Consider the following 23,912-nt stretch of genomic DNA (forward strand, 5'->3'; position numbering starts at 1 on the left):
GTTCCCACAGTTAACAGTGCATGTCAGGGCATAAACCAAGCCATGGGGTCGAAGGAATTGTCTGTAGAGCTCCAAGACAGGATTGTGTCGAAGCACAGATCTGGGGAAGGGTACCAAAACATTTCTGCAGCATTGAAGGTCCCCAAGAACACAGTGGCCTCCATCATTCTTAAATGGAAGAGGTTTGGAACCACCAAGACTCTTCCTAGAGCTGGCCGCCCAAGCCAAACTGAGCAATCAGGAGAGAAGGGCCTTGGTCAGGGAGGTGACCAAGAACCCGATGGCCACTCTGACAGAGCTCTAGAGTTCCTCGGTGGAGATGGGAGAAGCTTCCAGAAGGACAACCATCTCTGCAGCACTCGACGGTAGCCAGACGGTAGCCACTCTCAGTAAAAAGGCACATGACAGGCCACTTGGAGTTTGCCAAATTGCACCTAAAAAACTCTCAGACCATGAGAAACAAGATGCTTTGGTCTGATGAAACCAAGATAGAACTCTTTGGCCTGAATGCCAAGTGTCACGTTGGGAGGAAACCTGGCACCATTCCTACGGTGAAGCATGGTGGTGGCAGCAACATGCTGTGGGGATGTTTTTCATCAGGAGGGACTGGGAGACGAGTCAGGATCGAATCACAGATAAACGGAGCAAAGTACAGAGATACTTTCCAAAGGCACTGTGTATGTACAGTAGGGAGTACAAGTATTTGATACACTGCCAATTTTACAGGTTTTCCTACTTACAAAGCATGTAGACGTCAGTAATTTTTATCATAGGTACACTTCAACTGTGAGAGACGGAATCTAAAATAAAAATCCAGACAATCACATTCTATAATTGTTAAGTAATTAATTTGCATGACATAAGTATTTGATCACCTACCAACCAGTAAGAATTCCGGCTCTCACAGACCTGTTAGTTTTTCTTTAAGAAGCCATCCTGTTCTCCACTCATTACCTGTATTAACTGCACCTGTTTGAACTTGTTACCTGTATAAAAGACATCTGTCCACACCCTCAATCAAACAGACTCCAACCTCTCCACAATAGCAAAGACCAGAGAGCTGTGTAAGGACATCAGAGATAAAATTGTAGACCTGCACAAGGCTGGGATGGGCTACAGGACAATAGGCAAGCAGCTTGGTGAGAAGGCAACAACTGTTGGCGCAATTATTAGAAAATGGAAGAAGTTCAAGATGACGGTCAATCACCCTCGGTCTGGAGCTCCATGCAAGATCTCACCTTACGGGGCATCAATGATCATGAGGAAGGTGAGGGATCAGCCCAGAACTACACGGCAGGACCTGGTCAATGACCTGAAGAGAGCTGGGACCACAGTCTCAAAGAAAACCATTAGTAACACACTACGCCGTCATGGATTAAAATCCTGCAGCGCACGCAAGGTTCCCCTGCTCAAGCCAGCGCATGTCCAGGCCCGTCTGAAGTTTGCCAATGACCATCTGGATGACCCGGAGGAGGAATGGGAGAAGGTCATGTGGTCTGAACTCCACTCGCTGTGTTTGGAGGAAGTAGAAGGAAGAGTACAACCCCAAGAACACCATCATGTGTGGAAACATCATTCTTTGGGGATGCTTTTTTGCACAGGACGACTGCACCGTATTGAGGGGAGGATGGATGGGCCATGTATCGCGAGATCTTGGCCAACAACTTCCTTCCCTCAGTAAGAGCATTGAAGATGGGTCATGGCTGGGTCTTCCAGCATGACAACAACCTGAAACACACAGCCAGGGCAACTAAGGAGTGGCTCCGTAAGAAGCATCTCAAGGTCCTGGAGTGGCCTAGCCAGTCTCCAGACCTGAATCCAATAGAAAATCTTTGGATGGAGCTGAAAGTCCGCATTGCCCAGCGACAGCCCCGAAACCTGAAGGTTCTGCAGAAGGTCTGTATGGAGGAGTGGGCCAAAATCCCTGCTGCAGTGTGTGCAAACCTGGTCAAGAACTACAGGAAACGTATGATCTCTGTAATTGCAAACAAGGGTTTCTGTACCAAATAATAAGTTGTGCTTTTCTGATGTATCAAATAATTATGTCATGCAATAAAATGCAAGTTAATTACTTAAAAATCATACAATGTGATTTTCTGGATTTTTGTTGAAGTGTACCTATGATAAAAATAACAGACCTCTACATGCTTTGTAAGTAGGAAAACCTGCAACATCGGCAGTGTATCAAATACTTGTTCTCCCCACTGTATGTATATTTTAGAGGCCATTTAAAAATAGAAAATGTGTAAAACCTGTCAATTGTATTTAGAATTATATAACCATTTTTGGTTGACAATAATTCTTCCACAATTTCTGATATTCACATCCCTTTTATTTTCCCGCATAAGTAAAATCTGGATTATCGCTCTACTGCCTTTAATTCCAATTAGACTGGTTTGGATTTCTCCCTGACCAATATGGCTGCCATTTTCACCCCATTCTGGAACTTTGAGGGTTGATGACACAGCCCCTCTAGTAATTTAATAGGATCTCTATGGTACTAAGTAGCAGCAACAATCCCAAACCAACCCATGGCATTAGCAAAACATGTCACAGTTGGTTGCATAGTGTATCGTCATCACCAGCCTGAATCTAATCCAATTTGGAGCCAGTCAGTCTACATCTGTAAAGCACAGAATTAGCTTCCAAACTAGACGGTTATTTCTCAAGATCTATTTTTAATTGAGGTTTGATGACAATCATTGACCCTGTTTGCACAGTTGGATCCCTGGTCATGAACAGATGCTGGGACCTACCAGAAGGAGCAAAGAGGGGTATCATAACATGTCAGGCAATGTGATTGCAATGGTTTAGTGACCTCCAAATATAATTTAATTCACTTTTCACAGCTTGTCAGACAAGCTCAGAATAAGTATCATGCGACACAAATACCCCTGTGACACCACCTCCGTTACTGCCAGTGTCTCCCTTGACTCCTGTGAAAAGGACACGCCATCATGAGGCCTCTGACAGTGACCCGAGTCACTGCCCTGATGACAGACAGCTTCATTAACAATGGTGTGTTATGTGAAAAGTTGTTGAAAGTTACTAGTAGATTAATTAACCAGCCAAGCAGATACAAGTGGTAGAGTAATTTTGGTTGTGAAGTGCATTATCAAAAAGCTTTGTTCTTTCTTGATAACAAAATGCAATTCACCACTTGGCTGTCTGCTGTATCACCTTGTCACAGGCCCTGCAGGCCACCTCATAAGTTGAGGAAGTATATTGTTTATGAGGACTCCCTGCTGCAGTTGTTTGAGAGATGCCCAGTTTGCAGCTGAACATGCAACATAGAGAAGACCAGCTGTGAGGATTCCTATAAAAGGAACAGGGAGGACACTTTAATCAGGTTGGTGATATTTGACCTGGTCAAAGGTCAAAACCATTTAGAGTTTATTCCCAATTCACCTTCATAACCTAGCCTGGTGGAACCAGCCTGATCGCTGTGTTGACCATTCTATTTCACTGATCTACACTGCGATGACCATCAATGGGGCTCTTGCAAAGACCTCACAAAGACCTTGTCAGATATCATCTATCCTAACTGCCATTGGTAATTGATGTTCACAAATGCATCTATGGAGCCAGCACTTGGAGACTTGCAAGATGTGATGGAGTCTTTTTTAAATTATTGAATTGAATGCTATCAGTCAATATGTGGAGGGAGAAACCCTGTGTATTCTGCACTAGGATCAGGGAACTCCTGTTGTATACAGGACACCAGAAAGGAAGGTATGACCACTGACATGTTTGCTTAGTTACCCCATTACCACCAGACAAAATGCCAATAGGCGCAGTAACTGACTTGCCTAGTTAAATAAAGGTCAATAAAAAAAGGTAATACATTTTAAAGTTATCAAAAACACTTAGTTTAAAATATCTACATAAACTCAGCAATTGCATTCTCATATTACTCTGGAGGCTACTAACCTATTCAAAGCGTCCTCTGGCATCTCACCATGCATCTGCCTGTAGTTATTGAACACAGCCTGCAAGAGGTTTGTTTGTTGTAATTGAGTGTGGCGAAACAGCTGCGGGCAAGGTTCTGACACCCCTTATCAAACCACACCCCCAAGCCAACTCACATTTGGCTTCTGTCATGGCCGCCAGCATTTCAGGAGGAGCAAGCCAAAAAAACGAGGCCAAATCAGTGGATGATTTATCCCTTTTAAGGAGTACATAATAGTCTTGAGTGTCACCTGACAATTATTCACATAGCGTTTTCATCTGACTAGCGGGTGCTTTGTGGAGACGATTACACACCTCAGGCGTGCTCTGGCTCTGGTACTGCGGCAGCGAATGTCTGTTTCAATTTAGATACCTCTCAGTCCAATTCCATAACTTATCAGTATTAATAGGCTTGGGTCTATAGGGAACACAATGAGGGCATGACATTGCTGCCGTGATCATCAAGCATCTGTGTCCCCTAGCTAATTTCATTAGGATGGCAATTACCACGTTCTGTAAGCGCTCCGTTAATTGTCTAAAAGAGGATGGCCTCCCACAGCAGCAGACATACAACTTCAGCACAGGGCAACAGCTGCTGACACACAGCTACAGCTGACGGGCCACAGCCCCATTCCACATACAGAGCTACAGCTGACAGGCAGGCAGGCTAGGACACGAACACGTACAGTACAGTACGGTTGAGGCAAGGACAGCATGGTGGACAGCGTTGGCATTCCCTTTCCTCTCAGAGATGACGCCCATGCCATGCCTTCAGAGTGACGGGGACAGTGCCATGGCTATACATGGAAAGTATCCTGACTGCTGCCTCTGTTCAGAAGCAGAGCAGGTGTCTAATCTGTTCCAGACCATGATATCCCGATGGGAACATTTTGTAGTCATAAATCAAACATGAGTGGATTAAAGCACTTCAAATAATCAAGTCTAGCAGTTATGCATAAGTGATCGCTTGATTACTATGCTACATGTCTCGTACGTTGTAGTGTTTACCAAATGAAATAAAGTCTAATAACTTACTCTCCCCCTGTGCTCCAATAAGCTCTCTCTATTCAGAATGGTTGCTATTAAGCACACATTCTGCATTCAATCAACCAGGGATGAAACTATAGATTCTGAGAAGGATTTGTATTTTCTTTCCCAGTATGTCTGTGACTGAGAGGTCCCCATTGTGTGTTTAAGGAAAGTTCTCAGTGCATATGTTTAATACACACACAAGACTCAATAATACCCCATTAAAGTCATGTGATTAAGCTCCAGTTGGTGAATGAGAGAGAGAGAGAAAAGCTTTTTGTGTGTGGTGGGGCGGTACAGTCAAGCCCTGCTTTGTGCAGCCTGGCAAGGGGTGGAGGAAAGGGAGAAGGGTCAGGGGGTCAGTACTGCCAACACCGCCCCATTGAGATGTCTGTTATGACCAGGGATTTGGGACCTGGTTCTCTGCTTTCCAGGACACTGCTCTGAGGCCTACTGGAGGCCTGTGACAAACCCTGTGTGCATAACCCAGATGCCTCTGAGCTGAGGGGGCTGAGGGGGTGGGACGCAGGCCATGGTGTCAGCCGCACACTGTCTGCCCTCATCAAATAAGCCCCCGGCCCCAAGGGATTGTGGGTGCTGCTGAGATTTAGAAAGGCAGAGGCTGTTAGAGAGAGGAAAAATGAACTGGAGTTGCAGGGTTTTAATATGATATGCAAGAGATGGAGGTCATGAATGGCTGATCTCTGTGGGGGTCCTAAGAGACAGACAAAGACAGGGAGAGAGTAAAGAAGTGAGAGAGAGTAAAGAAGTGAGAGAGAGAGAGAGAGAGAGAGACAGAAAGACAGATAATGGTTCATATAACATGTATGCTGATATCTCATACTTGATTGTCTAACTCCTCTGACATACTGTATTTGTTTAGGAAGTGACTTTATTCTATAAAATTACATGAGTGTCATGCTATGCCTGGTCAACAAAACATCCCTGTTCAGTCATGTTGTAAAATACGTTTTTCTTGTCTCGTTTTATTCAACACAATAGCAAAATGCCTGTTTTTATTTATAGCCATGTTCAGCAATGACATCGTCCTTGTTCTGTAAATATAGATGAATTACCACCATCCTGCATTCAATTTCCACAGTAATGTGAATGGTGTCCAGAGGAAGGTCTGTAGGGACCCAGCGAAAAGGTTATTCTGAATGCTAAACTAGGGCTGTGGCGGTCATGAAGCTTTGTCCGCCGGTGATTGTCAAGCAAATGACTGCCGGTCTCACGGTAATTGACCATTATTTAACATAAACACATTTAGCATCTCCTGGCTTTCACGCATAGCCTACAAGCCACTGATGCAGACCTTTGGAACATCTACATTTTAACAAGTATAATAAATCCTCTTAATATAGCCTACACAATACATTCATAATTCATTTTAAACATGATATGAAGAAAATGTAGTATATTTCAGAAGAACAGAATAGCATACTCTTGTTCTTATGTTAGGCCTTGATCTGGCTATGCTATATGGCTGTGGGCTGCACTAGTTCATTTAGCAGACCAGTGGTGTGGGGGGCTGTGCTTTGGCAAAGTGGGTGGGGTTATATCCTTCCTGTTTGGCCCTGTCCGGGGGTGTCCTCGGGTGGGGCCACAGTGTCTCCTGACCCCTCCTGTCTCAGCCTCCAGTATTTATGCTGCAGTAGTTTATGTGTCGGGGGGCTGGGGTCAGTTTGTTATATCTGGAGTACTTCTCCTGTCCAATTTGGTGTCCTATGTGAATCTAAGTGTGCGTTCTCTAATTCTCTCCTTCTCTCTCTCGGAGGACCTGAGCCCTAGGACCATGCCCCAGGACTACCTGACATGATGACTCCTTGTTGTCCCCAGTCCACCTGGCCGTGCTGCTGCTCCAGTTTCAACTGACCTGAGCCCTAGGACCATGCCCCAGGACTACTTGACATGATGACTCCTTGCTGTCCCCAGTCCACCTGGCCGTGCTGCTGCTCCAGTTTCAACTGTTCTGCCTTATTATTATTCGACCATGCTGGTCATTTATGAACATTTGAACATCTTGGCCATGTTCTGTTATAATCTCTACCCGGCACAGCCAGAAGAGGACTGGCCACCCCACATAGCCTGGTTCCTCTCTAGGTTTCTTCCTAGGTTTTGGCTTTTCTAGGGAGTTTTTCCTAGCCACCGTGCTTCTACACCTGCATTGCTTGCTGTTTGGGGTTTTAGGCTGGGTTTCTGTACAGCACTTTGAGATATCAGCTGATGTACGAAGGGCTATATAAATAAATTTGATTTGATTTGATTTGAGCAGACAAGATTTGCTTAGAAGTCTGTGGCATTATTGTATAGTATGAAGAATACAATTTAACATAGCTGAATAAAATAGGATGTTTTCTCCGAACAATTTCTGAGGGAGTGCGCACATTCTGTGTTGAGCGGTTAACAAAGAAACATATTCTCAATTTCTAGTTATTTATGCAAATTTAATTGTGATACAAATGTTGGGCTATATGTTTAGATGTTTTATACAATCTAAGGCTGCATGATGTGACTCTAATGATGATTTGAAAAAAAGTTGAAAGCCATGAGTTCTGCTTTGTTTCTTGCACAGGCTGCACACACTTCATCAGTCTCTCATTCACAATTTGACAAGCACTTGATAATGCCTTGAATTTCCTGGTGGCATCCCCCTAGTGTTGCCATAATGCCCCATAAAATAAATCTATACATTTTGCGGACAGCGGCTGTTGTTGATATAATAATTATAATTCCCTTCTCCCAGCTGCATGTTCCTGAAGTACCTATCACTTGCATAGCTCTCTCAGATATGGTAATTGTTATTAGCCAATGTCGACACGTGATCAGGTTCTCCTCACAGGCATCTATCTCAGCTCTTGAAGTAGGCTAGAAGTAAAAGACAGACCCATCAAGGATGCAACTGCGCGCATCCTTCTTATCGAATTCCAAAGCACGTATTTAAGATGTTAGAACGGTCCATATTTACTTTTCGTCAACCAACAAGATGAGTAGGCTTAATGAACAGCAAAACCACTAGCCTACGTCAATCTACTATCCACCACAGTACAAAAGTTAACCTATTCTATTGCGAGAAATCCATATTCCAAACATAGGTCTGGGACAGTTGTGGAATGTGATAGATCCCAAATTAATGCAACCACTCACATCCAAAAGCGTTTTAAAAGCAATGAAACTGATGCAACAGATCAGAACGTTTATCTTAAAAATGTTGATCAACTATTAGGCTATTTCTTCACATTATGAGCGCAGCAATGCACACACGATAGTAGGCTATGCGCGAATGTTCTAAAATGCAATTAATTAACAGGAAAACGCCATTCTCAAAAGTGACCACAAATTATCTTCCCCAAAATTGAAACTCACTTGCCAATTATGTATGCCAGTTAGGCTCTACACCGGTTCTAAAGCAGATTAACATGCTTAATTTTAAGAAGTTGTTTGGCCACTTTAGTTGTGATAAAAACCTTATCAAAACATATAGGCCTATGGGCTAGGCTACATGAGTTGAGGGACTATGATCTGAAAAAGTCGCTGAAAAGGCATGAGCTGTTTCTTGCCTTACTGCATAAAAGCTGGGCATCATTCACAAGTGACAGTCTAATATTGTCACCCATCAGACTATTCTTGGTTTAATCTTGTCTTTACATATAATATATGTGTGAAATTTGTTTTGATTTAGAATGGACCATTTTCATGCACGTGTCTCAGAACATGTCATGCACTTAAATAGGGAATGGAGGACGCTTTTCCCGTGGTTCATTTTCATGCCAGCCAGGTAGACTATACTCCTGTTGTAAAGCGAAGCAATGTGTTTAACATTAGGAATGTTGAGAAATAAATATAGTAGTTCTAGCCTATAGAAAGCTGATGGGATACTCCTCTTTTTAATAGAGGCCATCAAAACTTTGTTTTCTCACGCAATTGCATAGCCTATAGAAATGTTGCACAACACAAGCTTGTGGACTCATGAAATGTTTGATTTGATTTTCGATTACATTTGCATTTATGTCAGAGTATTACTTCCGGCGCCAACAGAGATGGCCGCCTCGCTTCGCGTTCCTAGGAAACTATGCAGTATTTTTATGTGTTATTTCTTACATTAGTACACCAGGTCATCTTAGGTTTCATTACATACAGTCGAGAAGAACTACTGAATATAAGAGCAGCGTCAACTCACCATCAGTACGACCAAGAATATGACTTTAGCGAAGCGGATCCTGTGTTCTGCCTTTCACCCAGGACAACGGAATGGATCCCAGCCGGCGACCCAAAAAAACGACTTCGTAAAAGAGGGAAACGAGGCGGTCTTCTGGTCAGACTCCGGAGACGGGCACATCATGCACCACTCCCTAGTATACTTCTCGCCAATGTCCAGTCTCTTGACAACAAGGTTGATGAAATCCGAGCAAGGGTAGGTAATCCAGAGGGACATCAGAGACTGTAACGTTCTTTGCTTCACGGAAACATGGCTCACTGGAGAGACGCTATCGGAGTCGGTGCAGCCAGCAGGTTTCTTCACGCATCGCGCTGACAGAAACAAACATCTTTCTGGTAAGAAGAGGGGCGGGGGCGTATGCCTTATGGCTAACGAGATGTGGTGTGATCACAGAAACATACAGGAACTCAAATCCTTCTGTTCACCTGATTTAGAATTCCTCACAATCAAATGTCGACCGCATTATCTACCAAGGGAATTCTCTTCGATTATAATCACAGCCGTATATATTCCCCCCCAAGCAGACACATCGATGGCTCTTAACGAACTTTATTTGACTCTTTGCAAACTGGAATCCATACATCCTGAGGCTGCATTCATTGTAGCTGGGTTTTTAACAAGGCTAATCTGAAAACAAGACTCCCTAAATTGTATCAGCATATCGATTGCGCAACCAGGGCTGGCAAAACCTTGGATCATTGCTATACTAACTTCCGCGACGTATATAAGGCCCTGCCCCGCCCTCCTTTCAGAAAAGCTGACCACGACTCCATTTTGTTGATCCCTGCCTACAGACAGAAACTAAAACAAGAAGCTCCCACGCTGAGGTCTGTACAACGCTGGTCCGACCAATCTGATTCCACACTCCAAGACTGCTTCCATCACGTGGACTGGGATATGTTTCGTATTGCGTCAGACAACAACATTGACGAATACGCTGATTCGGTGTGCGAGTTCATTAGAACGTGCGTTGAAGATGTCGTTCCCATAGCAACGATTAAAACATTCCCAAACCAGAAACCGTGGATTGATGGCAGCATTTGAGTGAAACTGAAAGCACAAACCACTGCTTTTAATCAGGGCAAGGTGACCGGAAACATGACCGAATACAAACAGTGCAGCTATTCCCTCCGCAAGGCAATCAAACAAGCTAAGCGTCAGTATAGAGACAAAGTTGAATCTCAATTCAACAGCTCAGACACAAGAGGTATGTGGCAGGGTCTACAGTCAATCACGGATTACAAAAAGAAAACCAGCCTTGTCACGGACCAGGATGTCTTGCTCCCAGGTAGACTAAATAACTTTTTTGCCCGCTTTGAGGACAATACAGTGCCACTGACACGGCTTGCAACGAAAACATGCGGGCTCTCCTTCACTGCAGCCGAGGTGAGTAAAACATTTAAACGTGTTAACCCTCGCAAGGCTGCAGGCCCAGACGGCATCCCCAGCAGCGCCCTCAGAGCATGCGCAGACCAGCTGGCTGGTGTGTTTACGGACATATTCAATCAATCCCTATCCCAGTCGGCTGTTCCCACATGCTTCAAGAGGGCCACCATTGTTCCTGTTCCCAAGAAAACTACGGTAACTGAGCTAAACGACTACCGCCCCGTAGCACTCACTTCCGTCATCATGAAGTGCTTTGAGAGACTAGTCAAGGACCATATCACCTACACCCTACCTGACACCCTAGATCCACTCCAATTTGCTTACCGCCCAAATAGGTCCACAGACGATGCAATCTCAACCACAATGCCCTAACCCATCTGGACAAGAGGAATACCTATGTGAGAATGCTGTTCATCGACTACAGCTCGGCATTTAACACCACAGTACCCTCCAAGCTTGTCATCAAGCTCGAGACCCTGGGTCTCGACCCCGCCCTGTACAACTGGGTACTGGACTTCCTGACGGGCCGCCCCCAGGTGGTGAGGGTAGGCAACAACATCTCCAACCCGCTGATCCTCAACACTGGGGCCCCACAAGGGTGCGTTCTGAGCCCTCTCCTGTACTCCCTGTTCACCCACGACTGTGTGGCCACGCACGCCTCCAACTCAATCATCAAGTTTGCGGACGACACAACAGTGGTAGGCTTGATTACCAACAACGACGAGACGGCCTACAGGGAGGAGGTGAGGGCCCTCGGAGTGTGGTGTCAGGAAAATAACCTCACACTCAACGTCAACAAAACTAAGGAGATGATTGTGGACTTCAGGAAACAGCAGAGGGAACACCCCCCTATCCACATCGATGGAACAGTAGTGGAGAGGGTAGTAAGTTTTAAATTCCTCGGCATACACATCACAGACAAACTGAATTGGTCCACCCACACAGACAGCATCTTGAAGAAGGCGCAGCAGCGCCTCTTCAACCTCAGGAGGCTGAAGAAATTTGGCTTGGCACCAAAAGCACTCACAAACTTCTACAGATGCACAATCAAGAGCATCCCGACGGGCTGTATCACCGCCTGGTACGGCAACTGCTCTGCCCACAACCGTAAGGCTCTCCAGAGGGTAGTGAGGTCTGCACAACGCATCACCGGGGGCAAACTACCTGCCCTCCAGGACACCTACACCACCCGATGTTACAGGAAGGCCATAAAGATCATCAAGGACAACAAGCACCCGAGCCACTGCCTGTTCACCCCGCTATCATCCAGAAGGCAAGGTCAGTACAGGTGCATCAAAGCTGGGACCGAGAGACTGAAAAACAGCTTCTATCTCAAGGCCATCAGACTGTTAAACAGCCACCACTAACATTGAGTGGCTGCTGCCAACACACTGACTCAACTCCAGCCACTTTAATAATGGGAATTAATGGGAAATGTAAAATATATCACTAGCCACTTTAAACAATGCTACCTAATATAATGTTTACATACCCTACATTATTCATCTCATATGTATACGTATATACTGTACTCTATATCATCTACCACATCTTTATGTAATACATGTATCACTAGCCACTTTAACTATGCCACTTTGTTTACATACTCATCTCATATGTATATACTGTACTCAATACCATCTAATGTATCTTGCCTATGCTGCTCTGTACCATCACTCATTCATATATCTTTATGTACATATTCTTTATCCCCTTATACACACAAGTGTAAGACAGTAATTTTGGAATTGTTAGTTAGATTACTTGTTGGTTATTACTGCATTGTCGGAACTAGAAGCACAAGCATTTCGCTACACTCGCATTAACATCTGCTAACGTAAATGCTAACCATGTGTATGTGACAAATAAAATTTGATTTGATTTGATTAGAGGGACAAGAGAGTGCTGAATACCAGGTAGTTAGCAAGTTTGGTAGGCTACTAATGACCATCAGCAGCATCAGATCTTGAAAAACCCTAGTTACCGTGACTAAACGGTCACATGGAATTTGACTGTGGTCATGACTCGTGACTACCGTTGTGGCGGTAATACGGTCACAGCCCTATGCTAAACCAACTGTCAAGTACGCAGACACACACAGTAGAAATATGGTATTGTCAATGCTAAAAATCAATGCTTCAAAGAGCTAAATAACCATCACACGTAATACGTACATCTCTCCAGTTAAACTCAACCCCATCATATCACTTACTGACTTATTTTATACACTGCTCTTTCTTGTCCTTGTACAAAGATATCATCTATTAGAGAGTGTTTGCCAGGTGATAACTACTATAACTATTAGATATTGTAATGAGACTATCAAACAATCCTCTAACTAAATAATCAGATCAATTACACAGCTTTATCAGGGCAGCAAAACATGCTTTGGGAATACAGACAGAGTGACAATGAAAACCTCAGACCGTGAATACTCAGAGTGTGGATTTCATAGACAAAACAGTCCCTGGGGTATTATGGGAAAAAACACTAGCGGATACACAGCAGTCAATTTGGATTAGTCACCATTGGTCCATTGCAGCAAACCACCAATGTGACAGAGGACCTCTCAATCTGTCACAGTGTGAACACTTATCCCAGGGTCTGTCTAGTCCACTTCGGTGGGGAACTGAGCTTTTGGAGAATCGTGGTTTGGCATGGAGGGGTGCTGAGCGTAGTAGCAGACTACTTCTGATACTCTACAATCCCTGGAAAGGATTTATGACTCACCGTCTCATATGTACACACAAGCACAACATATACAGCAAGACATTTGATTCCATACTGCTTACAGTTAAGCATAGGTGGTTTGTAGTGTCAGCAGTGCCAACGGGTAAACCTGTCTGTTTTGACTTTGTTACAGCAGGCTACAACAATGATCTTGACAAACATATCCCTGAAGGGTAGCATATCTTTCAAACATAAACAAGGTCACCACCCTGCACCCTTATACACAACCTCACTCCCCTGTCTCTGCATTCTCCCTCAGGGGTGAATGTTACTTAACCATTGTGTGGATGCCACCCTCTTATGGGAGGGTGGTGAGATTGTCTCTACTGCATGATTCAGAGGCATCCAGCTGTAGAGCCAAGCCCACTGCATCAGGTTTTCTCAATGTCCAGTCAAGGTATACAAGCTAGATCTGCTTAGGCTTTTATAAAGCTAGCCAGCTTCTGTTAGCATCGCATTCCAGGTCAGGCTTTATCCTTACTACAACGGCGGATATTGCTCTTCCGCCTGCTGCTCAGTCAGGCAGGCCAATTGTCTGGGAGAAGAAGGAAAAATCCCATTGCAAAATAATGCTTTTTAACCTATTCATTGATGGAATACCATATGATGGAAAAACATTAGACTGGCCATGCTTATCGGTCTATAGGTAATTTGCATCATTTTGTGGAATTAAATTTGCGATTGTGTACAGTATGTTAGTTATGCATCTTATGTATCACACGCCTACAGCATACAGATAGAGACTTTGAGCGGGAAATCTGCTACAGCATCTCAAACAGCAGATGCATAGGCAACAGGAGGCAGGCTTCATCAGCGAGGCTATGCATTTTCAAAACATATACTTAAATTGTTTGAAACCTGAATGTGTACCTTGGTTTAAAGTAGCCTAGCCAAAATCAGACCACATCCGTGGAGGTAATTATTTTATATAAACGTTCTTTCATTGTCCAGTGACCAAAAGCACAATCCTAGTCATATGAGCAAACCATGCAAATTGCTGCGTATTAGATATTTTAATCTCTTACACATGAAACAGCTCACATGTGCTGTGTGCTTTTGGCAACGGTGTTTTCCCGCTAATTGCTTTATGGAACAAACATTTGCCCGTAGCCTATACTGCCTTGTGCGCATTGCTGCGCGTATAATGTGAATAAATAGCCTAATAGTTTATCAATATTTTAAGCGAATTTTTCTGATCTGTTTACATTCACAACAAGTAGGCAAGGTCTACTTGTTGTATGAATTTGGGATCTATCATCCCACAACTGTCCCCGAGTCTGTTAGGAATTATTTCGACACAAGCTGACTGTGAAGGATACAAATATTGTGTGTATCCTGTGTGTGTGTATTTCTTTTATCTCCTTCTCCCCTCCTCACAGGTGGCAATCATCATTCCCCAATTACATCCCCTTTCCCTTGGTTTAAAAACCCATTCAGTTGTTTCCCCTGGAGCTCCATCTCTCTGTCAATCTCTCTGGTTTTGTTTTCGCTACATGTCACTTTGTCCCCACCTGTGAGTATTGTTTTTGTTATGGTGTTTGATGGTGGGAAAAGGGATTACTAAAACAAGTCGCCCATCGGCATACACTACCCGTAGGTAAACTTAGTTTAAAACACTAGTTAGAACTGGGCGGACCACCCACTGTATTTTTGGTCAATTAGCTGTATTGAAGTAGGCTAGTCTAATTTAGGGGTGTTTTCGGACATTTGCTTCTTTCCTTGGGTCCAGCTCAGCCCATTTTCCTGCCCCCCTTTACCGTGTGTTTAGAAATAAACCCTGAGTGTTTGACGGTAACTTAGATGTCTGTGATTTTCGTTCTCACCGTTACTTTGTCACTATTACACCTTGCATGAGTTACGTTACGGGTCTCGATACCACCCACCCCCTTGACTGCCGGCTAGACTGCCGGGACAAATGGATTAGTAACACTGACCAATAGAATAGGTCAACCTTTCTACTATTTGTATTTTATTTATTTAACGAGGCAAGTCAGTTAAAACCTCTAAGGGATCTGTGTCTCTATACAGGGACGGTTTTTGCTAATGTAATGTGCGCTAATGTGACTAGAATGACGTAACAGCCAACTCTCCAGGACATATGCATGTCTTATATGTGCAGAAAGCTTACATTCTTGTTAATCTAACTGTACGGTCCAGTTTACAGTATCTATTACCATGAAGGAATACCATGCTATTGTTTGAGGAGAGTGCACAACAACTTTTATCAAGGCAACTGGTTTGATACATTCACCTTTGAAGGTAAATAATGTACTTATATTCAATAATCTTGCTCAGATTTGTCATCCTGAGGGTCCCAGAGATAAAATGTAGCATAGTTTTGTTTGATAAAATGAATGTTTATATTCAAATGTGGGAACTGGGTTCTGCAGTTTGAACCACTGCTGTTTTTGGTATCAAAAGTAAATGTAGTTGCTAAAATATACTTAAGTATAAAAAGCAAAAATACAAATAATTAAATTCCTTATATTAAGTAAACCAGACAGCACAATTTAATGTTTTATTTACGGATAGCCAGGGTCACACAACACTCAGACATCTTTTAACAACAAAGCATTTGTGTTTAGAGAGTCCTCCAGATCAGAGGCAGTAGGGATGACCAGGGGATGTTCTCTTGATAAGTGTGCAAATTGTTACATTTTGAATTCCCAGCAGGACAGAAAATGGTCCAAGTACTTTTGAGTGTCAGGGAAAATGTATGGAGTAAAAAGTACATTTTAAATTAGTACTTCAGGCATTAGACAAGCTATTTAGGAATGTAGTGAAGTAAATGTTGTCAAAAATATAAATAGTAAAGTACAGATAGTATTTTTACTTAAGTACTTGACACCACTGTCTGTAGCATTGAATTGTCTAGGAAGTGACCAAGCCTGTTTAAACCCTACACTACAGTGTGGAGCCACCCATAACAGTATCAAAAGACAGTATACCATTGAAGAACTCTCTATATTGTCTATCACAATGTATCCGTGTGTCTTTATATCAATCTCAGTGTTCCCTTTGTAACAGGCCCATATTCCCATATAGCTGTCTTCCTGTAGCAGTGATCAGGACTCTCATTGTATTGAATGGATCAGCAGGGTGCTGGTCCATGGGGCAGGTATTCCCCTGTCCTCTCTGCAGCAGTGAGGGTGGCTGACTGCTTGCTACTGGCTACCTGCTTAGTAGCTTGCTTCTGTTAATGTGAAGAGGTGGGGAGGGACAGCAGTGTGGAGGGGGAAAGGACAGGTGGCCTCTACTGGGGGAGGGAGGGGGTCTCACAGAACACAACATTAATGAGGCAGGGCTCATCCAAGCGTGGGATATACACATTGTCTTCCATCTGCCAAACAGCACAGAAATTACTCCTAAAATCAACAACATATACACATTTCATGATTAGTACAGTCTTCCAATATGAGCAAACAGAGTATACGCTTGTCCAAGGAGAGGCAATCTCGCAAACACAAACAATAAGAATAAAGAGTACACTTCAGGCATTAGACAAGCTATTGAGGAAAACTCAATATATCACAGGTTCAGAGGGCTCTGTAGCTCACTAGCCATGTCTTTACCAAGCAAACCCCTCCAGCAGTAGCCATGCGAAAACACTCACATGGGGATTTAACCACTGAGCAGTATTGATCACTGGTTTCAAGGCTTTGGGGTATGTCTGCTCCCTGAACACATCTGCCTCCGTGAACATCTCTATTGCTGCTACAGTGAGAGAATAATAGCTGCTCAGGTCTCTCCATCCATATCCATCCCCCCAATCAGCACAGAGTTCTCTCAGTGGTCATTATCATTCAGGCCCTCAAACCTCCTAAATGAGCACTCCAGCTTCTCTCTCGTGTGTGTGTGTGTGTGTGTGTGTGTGTGTGTGTGTGTGTGTGTGTGTGTGTGTGTGTGTGTGTGTGTGTGTGTGTGTGTGTGTGTGTGTGTGTGTGTGTGTGTGTTATAGTGAGCGTAATAAAAAAAAGGGAGACACACAAAGAGACACGGTAATTACAGGAAGGATCACCGAAAGCTCCTCCCAGTTTGCAGGCAAAGCAGCAGGATACTGAAGCATCCGCAGACAGACACAGAGCAAGGGCCAGGGATGGGGTCTGCTTTGTTTGGTATTCTCAGTTCCCAAGCCTCAGCATAATTGAGTGCTGGTCTGCAACACTGAGAATGAGACAAACAATAACAAAAGGATGGTGCTTTCTACACTGTGGTGCGGCTAATGTTGGCTCTTCTCAAGGGAATTATTACCCTACAGCCTCTGGCCTTCCTCAGTGCACAGCCATTGCCAGTGGTACCACTGGGGAAGAGGTTGGTCTATAGCTCAGGCTCTATCTTACTCCTGTTAAAAGCCTACCTATACACCACAATACCCACTGAGAGGTGGAAGGTGACCAAATGTACACGCAGCATGGTTTCTGAAAGTAACAAAGTTCATTCTTAGAGCTCCCCATAAATAGGCATATAAAAGAGGTCAATAACAAACTTTTTCCATTTTGTGTACGAATGGGGCCATACCCAAAGACTGAGTGTCTGGAATCTGAATGCTTGGAATTGTGACATTACCCGCATTATTCCCATGAGACAGGGGCACTTAATGTGAAGTGCCTCAGTCAATGTCCACTGACACAAATGGGTAATCTATAAATCCATCCTTATATCCATCCTCTAAATTATGTATAAGGAAATGCATGTGCTCTGGGAATTTTGGGTAGAATTTGTCCACAAACTGGCAATCCTCTCTCTTCCTTAAATAGATTGCTTGTTGGCTTAATGCATTCTCTTTCATCTAAATGATATGGGCCCTGCCTCCCAAAGGACTTCCCTGCCAGCTGAGGATCCCCTTTCAGGCCGAATCCCCGTGCTTTCTACTCTGCATCGCACTGAACACCAAAGCATGAAATGTGTCACAGTAGGGGATTCAAATCTTCCACTCACGTAAGAGGATGAGTACAGTCACTCAAACCATAACAGAAAAAATTGAACAGGACAAAGAAGCACATTTGCTTCCTAAATGTCTGCTAAATCAAACAAAAGCATTATGTTTATGTGTTTCAAAAGACTGTGCCTAAATTGACAAAGGGCCTAGAGGTCGACCGATTATGATTTTTCAACGCCAATACCGATTAATTGGAGGACCAAAAAAAGCCGGTACCGATTAATCGGACAATTTTTTTAATTATTTGTAATAATGACAATTACAACAATACTGAATGAACACTTATTTTAACTTAATACATCAAAATCAATTCAACCTCAAATAAATAATGCAAAAACAAAGTGTTGAAGAAAGTAAAGTGCAATATGTGCCATGTAAGAAAGCTAACGTTTAAAGTTCCTTGCTCAGAACATGAGAGCATATGAAAGCTGGTGGTTCCTTTTAACATGAGTCTTCAATATTCCCAGGTAAGAATTTTTAGGTTGTAGTTATTATAGGAATTATAGGACTATTTCTCTCTATACCAGTTGTATTTCATTAACCTTTGACTATTGGATGTTCTTCTAGGCACTTTAGTATTGCCAGTGCAACAGTATAGCTTCCGTCCCTCTCCTCGCTCCTACCTGGGCTCGAACCAGGAACACAACAACAGCCACCCTCGAAGCAGCGTTACCCATGCAGAGCAAGGGAAACAACCACTCCAAGTCTCAGAGTGAGTGATGTTTGAAACGCTATTAGCGCGCACCCTGCTAACTAGCTAGCCATTTCACATTGGTTACACCAGCCTAATCTCGGGAGTTGACAGGCTTAGACATAAACAGCTGCTGGCAAACGCACAAAAGTGCTGTTTGAATGAATGCTTACGAGCCTGCTGCTGCCTACCATCGCTCAGTCAGACTGCTCTATCAAATCATAGACTTAGTTATAACATGATAACACACAGAAATACGAGCCTTAGGTCATTAATATGGTCGAATCCGGAAACTATTTCAAACAAGACGTTTATTATTTTATCTAACCAGTGGCATCCATAAGTCTAAACATTGCTGTTACATTGCACAACCTTCAATGTTATGTCATAACTACGTACCGTTCTGGCAAATTCGGTGACCCAAACTGTTGCATATACACTGACTCTGCATGCCATGCAAGAGAAGTGACACAATTTCCCCTGGTTAATATTGCCTGCTAACCTGGATTTGTTTTAGCTAAATGTGCTGGTTTAAAAATATATACTTCTGTGTATTGATTTTAAGAAAGGCATTGATGTTTTTTGTTAGGTACACATTGGAGCAACGATCTGCACCGCATCGATTATATGCAACGCAGGGCACGCTAGATAACTACACATGGTTGATGATATTACTAGTTTAACTAGTGATTATGATTGATTGATTATTTTTTTATAAGATAAGTTTAATGCTAGCTAGAAACTTACCTTGGCTCACTGCATTCGCGTAACAGGCAGTCTCCTCGTGGAGTGCAATGTAATCAGGTGGTTAGAGCATTGGACTAGTTAAATGTAAGGTTGCAAGATTGAATCCCCCGAGCTGACAAGGTAAACATCTGTCGTTCTGCTCCTGAACGAGGCAGTTAACCCACCGTTCCTAGGCCGTCATTGAAAATAAGAAGTGTTCTTAACTGACTTGCCTATTTAAATAAAAAGGTGTAAAAAATATATTTTAATCGGCCAAATCGGTCTCAAAAAATACCGATTGTTATGAAAACTTGAAATTGGCCCTAATTAATTGGCCATTCCGATTAATCGGTCGACCTCTAAAAGGGACATTTCAGAATGTCCATGGTTTAGTACATGAAAATAAGTTAGACTATTTGTTATACACAAGATGTCCTGTGAAAGGACAAAAGCAGACGTAAAACAAGGAAAAGGTCCAGAGATAACCAACCACACAGGCAGTATAACAGCCAACAAGAGAGAGTCCTGTTGACAGTGTTAACCATGTTTGTGACAGTTCCCTTCCTTGAGAGACTGGGAGCACAGAGGGCAAATCATTTGATGTTTTTCTTTTTGCATTGCATGTATATTTCACAGTAATTTCACCCCCTTGTCTCTTGCATTATCTCTGGCATAAAACAAACAATGAACCCTGCCAAACTCCTAATTGGAACTCTAATTATTTTTACTGCAACTCTTAAATCAGCTTTCCTTTCTGGACAACCCTGCCATCTACAGTGGGATGGGGCTTTGAATTGATTTCCACTGCTAAGGCTAAAGATTAGTTGACCCACAAACAGGCATTGACCAGCACTGCTTTGGGGCATGAACTTACATTAGGCACTACCATAATCAAGTTGAGTAGCCACATTAGTATGCCTATTCATTAAAGCAAGCATAATGAACTGGAGAAAATATTTGAAATTATGCAAAAGTTCATAACTTTGAGAAGAGAGAGATCATTAACTTATTGCATTAGTCTTTTTTTCCCCCTATTTTGTATTTTTGTCGTAATCTGTAGTCAGTAAAGGGTTCAGAGTATTGCCTGTAAGACTAGAATGCCCTGAATGCTCTATTCAACAGGACCTGCTCACTCTGTCAGATTACATGATTTGTACAAACCTGCATGACCACAGTATCAAATAACTACCAATCTTCCTGTTCAATGTGCATGGAAAAACGTTCAAATGGTAGGTGCGTGGGAAAAACAGAAAATGTCAGCGACCAAATCTTAAGACAAAAGAAAGGATTGGTCTAAAGGTGAGAAATCACACTATTCCCAGGACCAGGTTTCTACATGTGTTGCCTCTGAAGGCTAAACAGTTACGTCTAGACAAAAAAGGTATGTTTCTACTGTTTACACTCTGCAAGGCTAGATTGTATGGATGAGTCCATTAATGTACTTTGATTGGTAAATAACTTATCTTTGCTGGCTGGGCACCAGCAATGGAATCTTCTGTGACAGTTAATAGCTTTATTGAATTGGAAGCACTGAGCCCATTAAAAGCAACTGAACATCCTAGACTAAAGTCAACAATGCTGTCCTGCTTTTGTACTCTACTGTAATTACTGTAATGTGTGTACACATTTTACTGTACTTGTGAGTACCAGAAGTCCTTACAAGAATAGCAAACCAAGAAATTATGAGAAGTGAGGACATTTTGCCAGACCTCACTTGTAAAAAGGCTTCGGGTTAGGTTCAGGGTTAGATTTCAAATGAAGGTTACGGAAAATAGGATATTGAATGGGAATCAATTGTTCTTCCCCAAAAAGTCCTTACAAGTTTAATAAGACAAAGCTCTGCGTCTGTCTCTGCGGGCCTGTGTAACACTCTTACTTTATGAACTGCAAACTCAATATTGACCCCTTTACAAACCAACCTCATGCTTTTTTTTCAATATCACTGTAGCGACAGGCACATTAGCACTGTATAGCTATTTCAACGACCATTGAATGACACCAGTGAACTGAGGTAAGCGAGTGTACTGAGGTAAACTGAGGTTTGTGAATCCAACTTTGTACTGATCGGGTTGCTGTTTACAGTTAGTTGTGGCTTTACTGTACTATAAAGTTCCTACTTTGAGTAGCCTATGCGTAGCCTACAATTACACTTTATTTCATTACAATCAAATTTGTGTTATGGCCTTATTTTGGTACTTGAGTCCAGAGTGACACAAGACTCGTACAGGATATCACATGCTCTCTCTCCCATTGTTGGTCTTTCCCAGGAAACAGGAAACTCAGGCAGAAGTTGTAAGTCTGTGGCTGGATGTTTGTTTGTGTCTGCCCATGTCTGTGAGCGTTGTCTGTTATGTCTTTATTGTCCCCCTGGACTCGTGCTGTGCTCATAAATAACACCTTGTTGGTGCATTTCCATACAGGATTTACCCCCGTATTTTACCCAAAAGGCTGGCACCCGTGTCTCATTGGGCCATGGCTTCGGTGGACCTGCTCTCTTGGGGCCAAAGTCAGGCCACTGGTACTTTTCAGATAATATTTACATAAATGGTTAACTGTGAACTTTAACACCTTCTCACAAAGCAACTGCTTTGATCATGTAATTGATTCTGCTCTTCACAAGTCGTCACTGTCAGCCCTAGATATGGAAACACGATTACCCTAGTATAACATTAGGGTGTATACACTAGTGTAAAACTGGTGTTACAGTCGAAAAGCAGCATGTGTGCATGTTTACAGCATATTTACAAGAAAACAAGCATGTTTTGGTGTGGTACATCAATCTGTCATGCAACCTGGTCTCGGAGCATTTTGTATTATTCGGTACGTAAATGTATTTTAGTATTGTTTCGTATGGTTTGTATTAATTTGTGGATATCCGTCCCCCATTTCGAATGTGACAAATTACAATTTGTATTATCTGTTACGAATTTGCTAAACATATGTTTTGCAACTTCGTTACATATTGTATGTTTCGAATTTGAAAAACGTATGATATGTTACGAATTCCAGCTAGGTGGTTAACGTTAGCTAGCTGGCTAAAGTTAGCTAGACTGGGTGCTAGGGTTAAGTTAATGAATTAGTTTAAAGGGTTGGAAGTGTTAGCTAAAAGGGTTCAGGTTGGGGGAAGGGTTAACTAACATGCAAAGTAGCTAAAAAGTACAAAGTAGTTGAAAAGTTGCGTTGAGTTGTTATACGCCCACCCTACTTTAAAAAAAAACTTAAGTATCCTTCTGTCTTAGGTAACCATAGCAAGCGTAGTGAGTCTGAGACCAGGCTTGGTCATCACCTGATGTGTATGTTCTCTTCTCAAATTGGTAGATAATGACACTAAGCTGGGTCAATACATGACATTTTTGTACAATGTCTCAATAATAATAATAATAATGTATTCATATTGTATGTTCCTAGCTTGTTTAAAATGTTTAAGTATGTAACATGTGCCAAGTAATGCACAACGCAACAGGATAATGGAATAGAACTGAGGGAGAGAACACAGAGCAAGTACCAGCTTAGGTTGGTTTATTGCTGAAGAAAAACAAAATCTCCGCGTGTAGCCTACAAAAACAGGTGAAACTTATACCATAAATAAGTTGGGCTTGGCACAAATTACCGATGTTTGCTCGCCTCATCAGTATTGATATCGATAAGCGTTGCTTAAATTATCAATAAAACATGATTTGGTTCGTTTGAGAAGCAACTGGGCAGTTCCTTACCTTGTCTTTATTGTCGCCGTTATGATCGAATTGAGCTCCAGGACTCTTTGTATGAACAGAAGGTTTTTACCCGCACGGATAAAAACAAGTTATTCCACCGGGTTTCTCTTCTGACGTAACCAAGTAAAACTCATAAAGGTACAATTTAACCGCTGATCTTTCTCTATAGACAACTGATCTGTTGGAGCCAGGAAGCAAAGCTGCCGGTGCATATCCTTATCGCGCACAGTTCCACCCATCCACACCCCGCCTCCTCCCCTCCTACCTTCAGCCAATTCACAGAACAGACGAACTTCCCACTGGCTGTGCCAGAAACGCGCTCCATTGCGTAAACGCACGCTCCACGCACAAGCGATGTGGCACCTGCTGAACCACCCATATCAACAAAGCTCTGCAAGCTGCTCTGGTCTGCTCTGCTCTGCATGTAAACATACTGTAGCTAGCTACAGTGGTTGAAATATTGAATGATCTATTAATCATGCTGGTCATTCACATTAGTAAACGTTGAACAAACGTTGCATCCATCAGTTA

General features: G+C 42.8%; 1 protein-coding gene across 1 annotated transcript in view; it reads right to left on the minus strand.

Moving 5' to 3' along the window:
* Positions 1-23,562, minus strand: part of LOC135542158 (FERM domain-containing protein 4B-like) — a 71,456-nt gene extending 47,894 nt beyond the window's left edge. The window contains exon 1 of the mRNA XM_064968870.1: positions 23,382-23,562. The gene's annotated coding sequence lies outside the window, so the exon portion shown is untranslated. The remainder of the gene's footprint in view (positions 1-23,381) is intronic.
* Positions 23,563-23,912: the final 350 nt, after the last annotated feature.

This window comes from Oncorhynchus masou, chromosome 6 (assembly GCF_036934945.1).
Source record: "Oncorhynchus masou masou isolate Uvic2021 chromosome 6, UVic_Omas_1.1, whole genome shotgun sequence".
Classification (NCBI taxonomy): Eukaryota; Metazoa; Chordata; class Actinopteri; order Salmoniformes; family Salmonidae; genus Oncorhynchus; species Oncorhynchus masou.